The sequence below is a fragment of the Rhinoderma darwinii genome, chromosome 2 (genome assembly GCF_050947455.1).
Source record: "Rhinoderma darwinii isolate aRhiDar2 chromosome 2, aRhiDar2.hap1, whole genome shotgun sequence".
Classification (NCBI taxonomy): domain Eukaryota; kingdom Metazoa; phylum Chordata; class Amphibia; order Anura; family Rhinodermatidae; genus Rhinoderma; species Rhinoderma darwinii.
Genome location: NC_134688.1, coordinates 322302553 through 322319223, shown reverse-complemented (window position 1 = coordinate 322319223; position 16671 = coordinate 322302553).

The following is a 16671-nucleotide window of genomic DNA, read 5'->3' as shown; positions in this document are numbered from 1 at the left end:
GGGAGCTATATGTGGGACACTATATACAGGGGTGGGCTATATGGGGTCACTATCTACAGGGGGCTCTATGGGGGGCACTATCTACAGGGGGCTCTATGGCAGGCACTATCTTCAGGGGGCACGGTGGGTGTGTGTGTGTGTGTGTGTGTGTGTGTGTGTGGGACACAGTGTATGGTGCTATTATAATTAGTGGTGCAGTGTATGGCGTTATTATATTTAGGGGCGTAGTCTGTGGTATAATGATAATTTTATCTTTGTTTATAGGTGTAGAAATGTTTGAACAGTGAGAAGCTGAAGACATCTGAGCGGCAAACTGCAGAAATGGGCTGTGACCGGGAGAAGTCATCATAGAGGTCTGGAGCGGATGGAGATAAAGAACTATAATCTGAGACGCCACCGGTGAGTCACTTAATGTAAATGTTTGTTCTGCCTCTAATCAGTACTGTAGTCACTGTATGATCGCAGCGAGATGATGGGTGGTATGATTATGATATTAATTTTTTTTGTGAAACAGCAACTCCCAGCATATCCTTACCATTGTTCGGGCAATGCTGGGAGCTGGAAACAATTTAGTGCAAACCTATACGGCAGGGGTTGCACTATATTGGGCTGTATTTGTGCTGGTGTTGTATATATGTACTGAGCTTGGTTCTGGTACTATATATATATATATATATATATATATATATATATATATATATATATATATATATATATATGTACTGAGCTTTGTTCTGAGGCTGTATTTATGTACTGAGCTTGGTTCTGGAGCTGTATTTATGTACTGAGCTTTGTTCTGGTGCTGTATATATGTAATTATCTTGGTTCTGGAGCTGTATTTATGTACTGAGCTTGGTTCTGGTACTGTATATATGTAATGAGCTTGGTTCTGGTGCTGTATATATTTAATTAGCTTTGTTCTGGTTTTGTGTATAGAACTATATTGTAAAATGTACAAATGTTTTTATGCTCGAGTTACATAAAAACAAATGTGGAAAATAAATGACACGTCATTGATTGGTAGAGAAAACAAACATGGCGAGGGGGAAGGAGATGTCGGGAAAGAGGTTGGGGGGGGGGGGGGCACCAAACTGAATCTTTGCCCTGAGTGCTGGAGAACCTAGCTGCGCCTCTGCTTTGTGCCTCAGCACTCTACGACCCTGCTTATCTTAATCTTAAACACTTTCATGTTGCAACAATACCACTCACAGTTGATCGTGGAATATCTAGGAGGGAAGAATTTTCACGATGGTGGCATTCAATTACAGTACCATGCTTGAATGTGAGCTCTTTAGAATGACCCATTCTCTCACAAATGTTTGTAAAAGCAGAGTGCATGGCTAGGTGCTTTATATTATACAACTGTGGCAATGGAACTGAATGAAACACGTGAATTCAATGGTTAAGAGGTTTGTCCCAATACTTTTGTTCATATATGGACAGTGACGTCAGGAGCTTTCCCTGGACCGGAGACCAAGGGCAGAGCCTCTACTAGTGCTCTGCCTGGGAATTCCAACTATAGGGAAGCCCTCTGACATCACTGTCCATATATGGATAGCTCCTCGGGGTGTACATTTAACATACCTGTGACGGATGCCATACAGTGGCATCTGTCACCCGTAGGCTCCCATGTAAGGCCTAATTCACATCTGCTGATTCTGACTAAAATACAGAAAACAATAGCGCAGTACGGACGTCCCGACGGAAACCTGACTAGAAAAACTAGAAACCTGTCTATTAAAGACAATGGGTTCCTTTGGGCGCCGGTTGTGTCTGTTGTTCAACGGAACTTGCATTTTCTTTGTTCTGCTCCTCTGATGGTAGGTAGGTGAATGATCACTAATAACTCCTAGCGCAGGGACTCCTTTGTATCTGAAGGAGTTCCCACACTAGGCTTTTTAGTGGCACACGCACCCAAGATACGCCACAATTCTGTCATGACTAGAAGAGGTCGGACTGCCACCCAAAAAGTAGTAAGGGGAGGCCTTCATTACAGTAATAAGTTGCAGAAGTTCACCGATCGGTCAGGGAGGGGTCTGGCTGAGGAGGAGTTGAAGGGAAGAGTAAAGAGGAGGGATGTGTCTGATATAGTTTTCTTCCCGCTGTTTTCTGCGTTGCGCAGGAAGCAGCAGTAAGAGCAACAGTTTTAAAGTACAACAACTTATAGTTACTCAAGCATCTAGCTTAATGGTGTCCATGGATCGACTTCTGGAGCAGCTCCACTCAACTGCCGCTGACCGTGGTCTCAGATCGCTGGAGGAGCAGTTCACAGTTCTTCTGAGGTTACCTGCTTCCTCCGATGTGACACCTAGACGCTCCCGGCGTTTTGCTGCTAGCGTCGGGCCGGACACGCTCCCTTCCCCCGACTCTCTCTCCACTTCCGGTATCATGGTGGAGGGAAATTAATTTCTCCCCCGCAGTTATCCTTCAGCTAGCAGTGACGATCCGGCTCTGTCTGTGGCGGCTGCTTTGGATGTTAGCTCACCTCTCCTGCCGGCAAAACTTAGCCCTGCAGTTGTCCCGCGGGCCAGTTACCGCAAGAGGAGCCCCTCTAAGGATCTTGCAGGCCTGGCTGCTGGGAGGAATACCCCTCTTCAGAGGCCTCGTCCTGGCAGGAATCCTCAACTGAGGCGGGAACCGGCGGCCAGCAGGGGGCTGCAGTTCGGACTCCCGGTCACCCCCCTCCTTCTGCTGCTATGCCTGGAGTGATGTCAAAGGCAGCCCTGCCTGGTGATGTTCCAGCCAGGGGGTTTGCTTCATCCCAGCTAAGATCTTCTGGATGAACGGCATGAGGTAGAGCACTGTTGGGACGCCTGGGCAGCCTGGTGAGTGTTTAACACCATCATTACCTTATCCTGCGATTTTTATGTCGGGTTAGCTGAGTTGGTGGGATGCTTGCGCGAATTTGTAGGGCGCTTGGACAGGGCTGCTGCTACTGTCGCTCCTGTCGTGTCCCCGGTGGTGGTCTGGGAGGGTTCACATGAGGTGGCAGGGAGTACACAGTCACTGTCCGTTTCCGTCTGAGTCGTTTGTGGCATCCATGGAGTTGGTTGCAGTGTCGGTTCAGACCGATTCACTAAGGAACGGGGACAAGATTCGTCCCTACGACCGTGCTCGAGACGAGGTGTATGTATGTATGTTTGAGGGCCCATTGGGGGCTCACCATAACCTCTTTCCGCGCTGCACAGCAACTGTATGTCCTGGAGAGGGTTTGCTTCCCGCACCAGGACGTACAGTTGCGGAGCGGTTCCCGTCGCACACTGTCTTAACGGACAGTGTCCGGGAACCAGGAGGTCAGCTGTCCCCAACAGTCTTGCCGGTCAGCGGACCATCGCCGCTGATTTAGGCAATTAACCCCATAAATGCGACGATCGTTTGAAGCACATCGGCAGCCCCCATGGGGCTACCGATGCTTGTTGTGGCAATCGGAGGCCAGACAATGGCCTCTAGGTTGCCATGTACGGAAGCCTCGGAGGAGCAGCCTCCGGCCGGTCCTCCTAGCCTTCCTGTCAGTGTGACTGTCACGTCACAATGACAGTTAGAATACATTACACTACGTAGGTAGTGTAATGTAATCTAGCAGCAATCAAAGCTGCAAGTCTAAATGTCCCCTAGTGGGACAAGTAAAAAAAGTTAAAAAAAGGTATTAAAAAAGTGTAAAAATAAGTTATAAGTTGTATAAACCAAAAATTCATTTTTTCCTATAATAAGAATTTCATTATAGGAAAAAAATTAACACGTTAAAAAAAGTACACATATCTGGTATCACCGTGTTCGTAACGACCCCAACTATAAAACTATGTTATTTTTCCAGCACGATGAACACCCCAAAAAAAAATCTATAAAAAAAAACTACACCAGAATCGCTGTTTTTTTTGGTCACCATCCCTCCCAAAATAGAGAATAAAAAGTGATCAAAAAGTTGCAGAAAATAGTACCGATAAAAACTACAACCCGTCCCGCAAAAAACAAGCCCTTACACAGCTTTTTTGACAAAAAATAAAAAGTTATGGCTCTCAGAATATGGTGACACAGAAAATAAATTATTTTATAAAAAAAAAGTGATTTTATTACGCAAACGCTGCAAAACATAAAGAAACCTATATACATATGGTATCGCCGTAATCGTATCGACCTGCAAATAAGGTAAAATTGTCATTTATAGCGCACGGTGAAAGCCGCAAAAAAATAAACTAAAAAACATTGTCATAATTGCTTGTTTTTGGTCACCCGGCTTGCAAAAAAAATTGAATAAAAAGTGATCAAAAATTCTCATATACCCCATATACGAATGAAAACTACAGATTTTCCCGCAACAAATAAGCCCTCACACAGCTCCAGTGGAGAAAAAATAAAGAAGTTATGGCTCCCAGACTATGGCGATGCAAAATGTGCAGTGTGTTCAAAAAGTGGATAAGATCGGGCGCCATTTATCAGTGCGACACCGGCTACATATCTAGGAATTATGAACTGAAACACCAGTAAAACCCCAAACAGAACTATTACCAAGCAAAATCTGTGGTCCAAAAGCAAAATGGCGCTCCCTCCCTTGTGACCCCTGTAGCGCACCCAAACAGCAGTTTGCGCCCACATATATGGCATCGCCATACCCGCTTAACATTGTATGAGGTATTTGTCTTCAGTGGCACAAACTGGGCACAACATATTATGCACTAAAATGGCATATCAGTGGAAAATTGCAATATTCACTTTGAACCATATGCTGTGCATTAATCCCTATTCGCACTATGACTTAATTGCACGGGTTGATGTATGGAGCGGGCTCACGTGCTGAGCCCGCTCCATATACGCTGCGGGTGTCAGCTGTGCATTACAGCTGACACCCGGGACTAACGGACAGGAACAGAGATCGTGCTGTTACAGAAGCCTGTGGAAATAACAATATACTGCAATACATTAGTATTGCAGTATATTGTACCAGCGATCCAATGATTGCTGAATCAAGTCCCCTAAGGGGACTAATAAAATGTGTAGAAGAATTAAACTTTTTAGTAGTGAGAAAAAAATAATTGAAAGTTAAAAAAAAAAACCTTTTCCCAATGTAATGTAAAAAAAATAAACAAAATTGGTATCGCTACGTCCGTAAAAAGGCCAAACTATTACAATATACCATTATTTAACTCGCACGGTAAACACCGTAAAAAACGTAAATAATTTAAACCGCCAAAATCGCTGTTTTTTTGTCACCTTAGCTCTCCAAAAAAATGTAATACAACTTTTTTTTATCACTTTTTATGTACCAAAAAATGGTACCAATAAAAACTACAGCTTGTCCCGCAAAAAATAAGACCTTCCACCGCTCAAGCAACTGAAAAATAAAAAAGTTACGGTTCTCAGAATGTGGTGAAACAAAACAATTTTTATTTTAACAATTAGATTTTTCTTTGTAAAAGCAGTATAATATAAAAAAAACTATATAATTGTGGTATCAACGTAATTGTATTGAGCCGCAGAATAAAGTAAAGTTTTAGTTTTTACCGCACGGCGAAAGCTGTAAAAACGAAACCCCCAAAAAGTGGAATCAGATTTTTTTCCAATTTCAGCCCGCAAAGAATTTTTTTCAGTGTCCCAGTACATTTTATGGTACTTTAAATGGTGTCAATAGAAACTACAACTCCTCCCGCAAGAAATAAGCCTTCACAATACTCTACTGACGGAAATAGAAAAAAGTTATGGCTCTTGGAACGCGGAGAGTGAAAAACAAAAATAAGAAAGCAAAAAATGGATCAGTCCTGAAAGGGTTAATTAATTTCTAATGAAAAACGTATGACCACATGTGGGGCATTTCCGTAGTCGGGAAAAATTGCTTTACAAAAATTGGTAGTTTTTTTCTCCTTTATCCCTTGTGAAAATGAGAAAATTCAACATTTCACTGGAAAAAATTGTGATATTCATTTTCGCAGCCTAATTCTAATAAATTCTGCAAAAATGCAAATGGCGCTTCTTCCCTGCTGAGCGCCGCCATGGGTCCAATCAGCTTTTTGCTACCACATATGAGGTATTGTCGTAATCAGGAGAAAATGCTTTACAAATGTTGTGGTTCCTTTTTTCCTTTATTCCTTGTAAAAATTAAAAAATGTTATGTTTTTCAGAAAAAAAGTAGATTTTAATTTTCACGGTCTAATTTCACTAAATTCTGCAAAAAACCTGTGTGGTCAAAATGCTAACTAAACTCCACTGTTTCCACTGTTTTGGTCCCTCCAGGGCGTTGCAAACATGGCACTGAAAACCATTCCAGCAAAATCTGTGCCCCAAAATCCAAATGGTGCTCCTTTCCTTCTGAGCCCTGCTGTTGGTCCAATCAGCAGTTTATTACCACATGTGGGGTATTGCCGTAATCGGGAGACATTGCTTTACAAATGTTGGGCTGCATTTTCTTCGTTATTCCTTGTAAATATTAAAAATGTATATGTTTTTTCAGAAAAACAGTAGATTTTCATTTTTACAGACTAATTCCAATATATTTAGCGAAAAACCTGTGTGGTCAAAGTACTAACTATACCCTTAGATAAATTCCTTGAGAGGTGTAGTTTCCAAAATGGGGTAACTTTTTGGGTGTTTATACTGTTTTGGCACCACAAGACCTCTTCAAACCTGACAAGGTGCCTAAAATATATTCTAAGAAAAAAGGAGGCCCAAAATCCACTAGGTGCTTCTTTACTTCTGAGGCCGGTGTTTCAGTCCAATAGCGCACTAGGATCGCATGTGGGATATTTCTAAAAACTGCAGAATCTGGGCAATAAAATATTGAGTTTCGTTTCTCTGATAAAACCTTCTGTGTTACAAAAAAAATTTGATAGAAATGAATTTCGGGAAAAAAAAATAAAATGTGAAAATGTCACCTCTACATTGCCTTAATTTCTGTGAAACACCTAAAGGGTTAAAGTTTCCCTTGCTAGAAATCTCAAAGAAAAGAGTCAGAAGTGTCAAGATTCTGAATACACATGACGTTCAGGCTGGATTTCATGTGTATTCATTATCAGGACACTTGATTAACGTTAATCTCTGTTTATGTGGCTGCACATCGCTGCTGTGTAAATCAATGGAGATGAGTGTATGATGCTGACTGGTCACAGATTGGTCAGCGTCATACACGTAAACACGCCCAGTTAAAAACACAATACACGCCCAGTTGGACATAACGAAAAAAAAACCGCCCAGTTGTCCATTTCAGTTGCCCATTCCTGAACCACCGACAATTTGGAGGACACGGCGGAGGACACAGACTTGCCAGAGTCTCAGCCGCAACCTCCTGCTGGACATGAGCTGCCCCTTAGCCCGGAGCCTATACCCCTGGACTCCGCCCCTGCAGAGTCTGCCTGTGCCGTTGCCTCTCCGGCTGAGTAGCGCCCCCTGCGACCAACGACTCGCCGCCGCCGTGCTCAACAGCCAACCGCCGGCGGACAAGTGGATACGCGGGTCCTAGAGTACCTGAGGCAAGCCGCGGACGAGGACGGGCAGGACTTTTTTGCCCGGGGGATTGTTACCCTACTAAGGAGGGTCCCAATGGATCGGATGGCCCGCCTCCACGCCTCCATAATCACTCTAATTGACTCCTCCACCCCCCCCCACAATCCACACCACTGCTTCACGGCAATCGAGCAGTGGCGTGGATTTGCCATGCCCGCCACCACGCCAAATTTGCCCGCCCCATATCACCTACCCACACCGATCGCACGGCCTCTCCCCTATATGAGACCTATGGCTCCCCCTTTCCCTGCCCCAACTTACCAGGGGCATCATCAGCACCCCTATGCTGGAGAGGAACATCCTCCGCAGCTCGATGTCCAGCATAGTGGTGCTGAAATGCCCGCTTACTCCTCCCCGGGCCACCACTACCAACACCTCTGAGCTTGTTGGTGTGCTGCACGTTTCCAGCACGAGTTTTGAAGGGCTCGCAACTCGGCCCTCTGTGTTTTTTCCACCATGTTGGTCATTGTTTCTTTATGATGGCTTGTTGAGTTTATTTCCACACCATGTTTATCTACTGTGAAGACCAAACACATAAACATGGATGTTCATTGTTTCAAGTGCGTGGTGTTTTTATTTCACACCCCTCAACACAATGTTTGCCCCACATTTCTTTAGACTATACACTCACACACTGCTGGGCTTTGGCCCAAATGCATGCACACGTGTTATGAGGTATTAGTTCATCTATATGGGTTTGCCATTGTTTGCAAGAGATGAGAACGTTAGGGTGCTGTCATGTGACTCTAGGCACACTAAGGACAGTCGCAATTGGACTCGCCTAACTTTTGGACGACCATCATTAATCTCCTGAAAATATGTTTCCCAATGGCCTGATCAAACCCCCACAGATGTAAGCTCGCAACCCGCGTCAAGGGTCCTCATGTATTGCGAGTCCCTAACCCTACACGAACATAACCTAAAACAACAAACACTGTCCACTTGGGACCTGTGTCCTGAAACCTCCAAAAAATAGACAACCCTTCAAATGTCATCACGCCCCCATGGTGCGGCTCCTGATGAGCTCTCAAAATATGCCGCCAAAGTATCCCGCACTCGAAGTCCGGATGTGAGAGATCGGCAGAGAGGAATAGCCGGGACAGGGTCGCTGGTGGCTGCATGTGTTAGGATAAATTCTGCATCAAAGCTTGCATCATTAATGCGGCAGAAGTTATGCAGAACGACACACGCTTGTATAACACGAGTCACATTCTGCATTGACAATTGCATTGTCGACAGAAAGACCCGCCACCTGTTCGACATAATGCCAAAGGCACATTCCACACATCTACGAGCTCGGCCTAGGCGGAGATTGAACATGCGGCGACGCTCATCTAAGCCCTTTCTTGCAAAAGGCCGCATGACTTGCCTTGTCAGGGCAAACCCCTCATCCGCCACGATGACATATGGGATTGGGGGTCCGCTGGAGCCAGGGAGGATGGAAGGTTCCGGCACCGCCAGTCGATTATTCAAGAGTCGCTTCCCCATTCTTGATGAACGGAATATGCGGGCATCTGCAGAGCTTCCATACGAGCCGATGTCAACAATAGTGAAACAATAATTTGTGTCCGCCAAGGCCAACAATACCATAGAAAAATACTGTTTGTAGTTATAGTATCGCGAGCCACTGCGTGGGGGCTTCTTCACCCGAATGTGTTTGCCGTCTAGGGCACCAATGCAGTTAGGAAATTAAGTTGCTCTAAGAAATCCCTCCGAAAATCTAAGCCACTGTTCTGTCGAGGCATGACCGTGGTCTTTAAGCTCTGCCACAACACGACGCAGGTGGATGTGACAATGAACTAAATGGTGGTCACTCCCAAAAGAAATTCGAAATGTAACGAATGGTAACTATTGCCTGTGGTCAGAAATCTAGAAAGCAAAGAGAAAGAAAAAGAAAGCTACAACACATGTTAGGGGGGCTGGTAAAACTGACAGCGTCATTGACTAAGTAATTGCAACTGCACACATACCTCAAGGTCACAAGCAGACGTTCCTCAGGGGAAATGCAGCGTCTCATGTTGGTATTCTGGTATGTGATGCCAGGGCGAATCTGCTCAAGCAGAAGATCAAATGTGGCCACAGACAAGCGGCAGAACGCTCTAAATTTTTCGGGGTGCCGGCGAACGTCCTCATACAGAGTATGAAAATGCCCTTTGGAGATTCGTTGGGCCACAAGTGGATGAACCCAAAAGCAACATCTTCCACGCGTCTGGTTCTGCAGCATGGGTCGACGGTCCCCAAAACGACGCAAGGTCATCCATGCAAGAAGCACACGTGCCAGCGACTGAGAAGGCATAACTGTGCTTTGCTAATCCAAAAACGACTCAAATTGAGAAACACACACTGGGCTTTCTGCAGAGGCTGCAATTAAGGCGCAAAACCTGTTTTCACAGCAAGCAAGGGTTGGGCCAGTAGGCCTATTTGTAGGCTGGCCACGCATTAACGGCGTCTGCGTTTTTTACGCGTGTTTTAAACGCTGGTCGTTCGTGCTTTTGAAACGCAACAACGCTGGGTATACGCATTGCAAACGCAATGGCAACGCGCGCAATACGCAGCGTGGTTTTCGAGCGCAAAACGCACACGCTCGTGTAAATGAGGCCTAAAGTGTATGTTCACAAATGCCAGAAGTCTAGCAAGCAAAATGGGGGAGCTGGAGGCCATGGTACTTGAAGAAAATATAGATATAGTTGGTGTTGCTGAAACATGGCTGGACTCTTCACATGATTGGGCTGTAAATCTACAGGGTTTTACACTGCTTCAGAAAGACAGGGCAAATAGGAAATGTGGTGGTTTATGTCTGTATGTGAGAAGCGATATGAAGGTGAGTGTGAATGAGACATTAGAGGGTGAAGATTGTGATGAGGTTGAAACCTTGTGGGTGGAATTACAAAGGGAGGTAAACACTATTATTTTTGGTGTAATCTATAAACCCCCCCAATATAACTGAGGAGATAGAATGTCAGCTATATAAACAGACAGAGCGGGCTGCACAGCCTGGTACTGTAGTGATAATGGGAGACTTTAATTACTGGTGTGAGGGATCAATACTATGTATATTGTTTGAAAAATATTATCCTCACACATATGTATATACATTTCAGTTCTTTGTGTAATATACTGATATATATAACAAGTTCTTTGTTCATGTCGGACACACCTATGGAAGACACCGCCCCCTGGAATGCAAAGAGGAGTGTGCAGAAGAATGTATAGGAAGATTTACAGCACAAGAGCCAATGGAATTCAAGCAAGTCCCACATCTATAGGGAGGGGCATGTGTCTTCTCTGTGTGTGTTTCTTTGTTCTGAATAAAGTTCAGTTCCTCCTGGCTGACATTGAAGCTGTACCTCAGACATTTGTGTGGTGTACTTCTCTCCAGGCATGCCTTCAGCTTTCAATTTACAGAGGTGGTTATTCGGTGTGAAATACGGACCTGACATTTGGCGCTCGAACAGGGACCTCACTCGAGGAAAAATCAAAATCCGGACAGTCGACAATCACAGGGTGAAACAGAGGACTCAAAGTTGCTCACTGAAGGAATTTGATCACCTCCGCAATAACACGGTAAGCGAATTGATTTTATAAATCTTCGTCTTATCTGTGTTAGTGGGCAGTCTTGTGGCGATCTGTAGAACCCTTTTGTTGATTTCCTGGATTATCTCAGGCGACAGAGGTGATATTTTCCGCTGTGAGGTAAAAAAAACCTGTGAGACCTTAGTCGCGCCTGACTAACCATCCTCTGGGTAATTAGGGACTAAATAAAGATTATATAAGCGATCGGAGAGTTATCGACTGTGAAATTTTAATATTTCCAGTGTAGCCGGAGAATCGAAATAAAGATTATATAAACGATCGGAGAGTTATCGACTGTGAAATTTTAAAATTTCCAGCGTAGCCGGAGAATCGAAATAAAGATTATATAAGCGACCGGAGAGTTATCGACTATGAAATTTTAATATTTCCAGCGTAGCCGGAGAGTCTAAAATAAAATTATATTTCGGCGGACCGGGGGCTGTAGACTGAGGAATTTTAATATTTCCTGCGAGGCCTGGGAGTCGTTGACCGAAAATTGTTATATAAATTACGTGTATAATATAGACTGTTAGGCATATGATTTAATGAAGAGAAGAGGAAGATAGGAATAAGAAAGGTATTGTATGTATTAGAAAACAGGACCAGCCGACGCCCGGTAATGGCTTCCGTACCTCATGTTGAGTGTGTCCTCATTGTTGGTGGGAAACCACCCCCCCTTCACAGCTGCGCACTGTGTTTCCAATGGCAGAGGCTGCCCCCCCCTGCCCCTGATGTGGCCACGCCCGGCCCAACCAAATCAGTATGAAATAATCACCTTGTTAATTTTGTCATTTGTAGTGTTTTTTCTATTTACAGAAGTTCCAGTCTAGTTCACTGATGAAACAACACGTCATCATAATATAGAGATGGTGGCCGACAGATTGTATTGTTAAAGATTATGTGGTTGATGTTTTGAACGTAGATAATTCCTATACAATGGTGTGATGAATGATTGCAGATACGTATGTTGTTTTGCCGGCATTGAAAGTGTTAAGATTGTGAGACTAGAAGTTGTGAGAAATGAGTGTGTGACCCCCCTCCCTCTCCCCTGTAGTGTGCTGTGTTTGGGAGGAGGAGGGGGGCTGACTGGGTGCAGTCTGCAGGGCTGATGAGACAAAGGATTTCAATATGCACTGCTTTTAGATATATATATATATCAGTAATGTGTACAAACCTAAATAAATTTCTTCTCTTTTGCGCATGCGCTGTTGTTTATAAAAGTTACGATATTTATGTGTTCTGATGTGATCAGATTTCATGTGTTTTGATGTTAATTCAGATGTATTAAACTTTAGATACTGTGAGACACGGGGTTTTGAAAATGTATGTGCCCCCACCATTCCCTATTTATATATACAGTTTATTGGTTTGCAGTAATTAATGTTATCAGAGATAATATTTTTTGTTTTATTGAATAACTAACTACAATTGTTTTGTTTTTGATTTCACACATGAGTTATGTCATTGTAAAGATCAAATGTATTTTCGTCAGGAAAAAGTCATTTTTTTTTCAGGCTGTTGTACATTACAGGGGGTTAAATTAGTGTTATGTTGAGATGTAGTTTTGAACTCTGCTACATTACTTTTGCAGAGTCCACAAAGGGGGGAAGGGTGAAGGAACTGATCAGGTACAATTTTGGTTTGATCAGGTACAATTTTGGTTTGTTTTGAGTTAATTAATTTGGTTTCAGAAGATCTAAAAATGTGTAAGAGACCCCAATGAGTAATCCAGATTAAATGTGTATGAGAGTAACCTACATTTTGAGGTTTGTGTAGATGGTTGTGTAAGAGACCATCCCCCTCCAGCAAATTTACACAGGAGGCAGAGGTGACGTCACTCACACGAGTCTTTATGGATTTAGATGAGGGAGAAGGCAAAACAAAAATTGTCTGGACATTGTTAATTTGATGTAAAGTTTTTAGGAATGTTTTCTTTTTATTTGTTTTTGTATTAATCAAGTATTTGCAGAACCTGATAAAAGTGAGATTCTCAAAGTGCTCGTGATTATCAGATGAGTGTGGAGAAGTGTATAACATTTGGTTTTATTTTAGAGAATGAAGACACCACCCCTTTGAGATGTTCTATCTATATGTGACATGGGTTTTTAATGTAAATTTGTAATAAAGAGATATTTTATTATACAATATGTACAAGACAGGATACGAGGCACCAGGTAAATTACCCAGAAACCACTCTCACCTTCTTGTTCATCTCAAGGAGCGGAGCTGGAGGTGCTCGCTGAGGCTTGTAACCTGGCAGAAGGTAAGACGGCCGACATTTACACTGACTCTAGGTACGCTTTTGGCATCGCCCACAATTATGGGCCCATTGGTAGTAGGAACTTTATTGGATCATCGGGTAAGCCAATTGAGAGAGCGAGAGAAGACAGACCTGACAACAAGAGTATGTGCGGCCAGGTGTCAGTAAATTGGCTTGTCCCTGAATACAATAATGTCACCGCTAGGTTTGTAGCAGCCGGCATGATGTGCGCACGGCATGACATAGGTAAAACAGCAAAGGTACCTGTGAAAAGTGAAGCCCGGCCAGATTACCCGTCCCAGCGACTGCAGAACATACAACTACCCGTGGTAGAAGTGTATGACAAAGTGCTCATGTGTGTAGACCTGTTCTCAGGGGGGGGCCTGAAGCCCGGCCTGTATTTTTCCCACTGCAGACCTTGTGTGTAAGTGACGGGGGGAACAATGTTATCCCAAGTATTGAACTGGTGTTTGTACAATGATAAGATGTCAGCAGTTCTCTAGACATTGTCCCAAGGTTAGTTTGTTTAATAACTGTATTTAAGAAGGGTTGTGGGAATATTAAATACTGAGGTTAAGTTTTATGTAAAGTTCTGGACCAGCCTTAGCATTGGACTATTAGAGTCATGCGTCAGATAAAAGGTACAGAAGTGGAATATTCCCATTAGAAAACATTTTTATTTGTTTATTTTTTATTTTTGTTGTGAAAGGGAAATTTTAGAGCAGAGAATTCTGTGCAGTGTATATGTGTATGTATAGATATGTATATAAAGAAGAAGAATCAATTTGTACGTTTTAGTTACTGACCAGTGTGAACGTTTGATGTAAAGATGCTATTTGTTAATGTTTTTCTTCAAATTAATTATTTGATTAAGATCAATTAATGTTTATACAATGAAAAAGCTTGTTCTCCACAGGAAGAGTCCAACTGGGAGCGGAAGGCGTGAGAACCAGATTCTGACAGAATGTGGATGGATAAAGGAAGGTAAACCGGTACCACCCAAGGCACTCTTGATGGCTTTTGCATTGATGGTGGATGACCTCACATATGCCCCAAGACTGCAAGGATCGATTTGGTAAGATCTAATTGGTATGTCCCAGGTTTTACAGCTGTCGCTGCTAAATTCTGTTAGAGCTGTTTGATTTGCCTACAGAACAGTCCTGGCAGACCGGTGCCAACCTTATCATACCCGCCTCCCACGAAGAGAACCGACCTTGAGAGGCCTTCCCAGGTAGAACGAACCAGATTAGAGTAAGAAAAATAGGTTTAAGACGCTTGTCAGATAAACATGTGGAATCTGTGTATGTTTCTGTGAGGTGGAGATGTTCCAGGCAATCAGCTGAGATCAAGGTACAAATCCTGCTGAAAGGGTATCACCAAGTGCAAATGAAATGTACCCAATAAGTTACACATCTTCTAGGTGCCCTGTCCATTGTAACAGAGAAGTTTTTCCTTATATAAAGGTGTTTGATGTCATTTAGGGGCCTGACATTATTGTATGTACTTAGAACAACGTTTATAGTGTATGCGGAAGATGTTATCACCAGATTAGTATTTATTTTAACAATTGACAAGAGTTGGGGGTCCCCAGCAAGTGCCAGTAAATATGAACTAAAAGACTTTTAACACGATGAACTCCATCACTGAGATGCGGCAGGCACAGCCTGAGCCAGTTCAACGCGTTTATCATGAACTGACGGCAGTGTCACAATTCTAAGCGGCCGCCCAGACAAGTAACTTGCCAGAGGAAGAGTACAGATGCGGAGGGTTTGATAGTCACAGTACAACTCCACTAATCCGCCTACGTGGGATCTCACCCCAGGCTCACAACATGAGGTGCTATGTACAGCCCGATGACGTAAACCAAAGGAGACGGTGTCGGACAGATGAGAAGGACCAAACCAAGTCCTGATGACGTCAGCAAAGATCAAAGTAAAGACCAAAGACCTGAGTGAATCCGTCAGCAGGATCAAGTGTTTTGATAAGTAAGTGGCTAGGAGGGGGTAATAATAACTCCCCCACTGGACACCAACGTAGTCTGACTCCACAATTGTGTGGGTTACCCTGAGGGTGACAGTCAGTGAAGAGCAGAAGACAGGAGAAGAAGAAGACGATGGTGTACAGGACTGGCAATTAACTGATGGGACCCGAAACCTGAGGGTGATAGCATTATGATTATTAGTTGAGGCCCTATTGTTTATAATGTCTGAGGTTTATAATTATAATGTATGTGTGTAAATATGCCACGGTGCTGTAAATTACAATCTGAGGTGTTTTATGTGGAGGTGTGAGGTGAAGGTCACTGTGCTGCCCATGACCTGTCATATCTGCAGGGGTAAAGTCCCATTAGGACAGTAAGTGACAGTGCGACAATTACTGTTAATAAAAATGTAGACCGGATTAATTATATATATATATTACAACCAGCAGCGGTTTGTAGATTATATCAAGACAACCATCCTGTATCCAGAGGAGAATAGGGAAAGTTAGGACCACTCCGACATCTTGGAAGTCCAGGTACAAAGGGGGGTTACTCATCAGGAGTAGCTCGTCTCAAGCTGGTGAAGAAATCCAAAACCCCTACCCGCCTGGTTCGAGTGGTCAGTGGTAGGTTGCTAGGCAAGACTCAGGGATAGAGTAATAATATTTTTAGGGGGGACTGTGAGGGATCAATACTATGTATATTGTTTGAAAAATATTATCCTCACACATATGTATATACATTTCAGTTCTTTGTGTAATATACTGATATATATAACAAGTTCTTTGTTCATGTCGGACACACCTATGGAAGACACCGCCCCCTGGAATGCAAAGAGGAGTGTGCAGAAGAATGTATAGGAAGACTTACAGCAGAAGAGCCAATGGAATTCAAGCAAGTCCCACATCTATAGGGAGGGGCATGTGTCTTCTCTGTGTGTGTTTCTTTGTTCTGAATAAAGTTCAGTTCCTCCTGGCTGACATTGAAGCTGTACCTCAGACATTTGTGTGGTGTACTTCTCTCCAGGCATGCCTTCAGCTTTCAATTTACAGAGGTGGTTATTCGGTGTGAAATACGGACCTGACACTGGGATATTAATTGGTGTCATGGTTCGACTTAAACTGCAAAGGCGAGACATTTCCGCAACCTGTTGCAGAAACATTTTATGGGCCAGTTTGTGGAAGACCCGACTAGAGGTGAAGTTCTGTTGGATCTGGTCTTTTCTAATAATGCAGAGCTTGTTGGGGACGTGAATGTTCGTGAAAACCTTGGTAAAGGTATGTGCACATGATGAGAGGCTTTTACGTCTGAAAAGACAGACTGTTTTCAGGAGAAAACAGCTGCCTCTTTTCAGACGTAAAAGCTC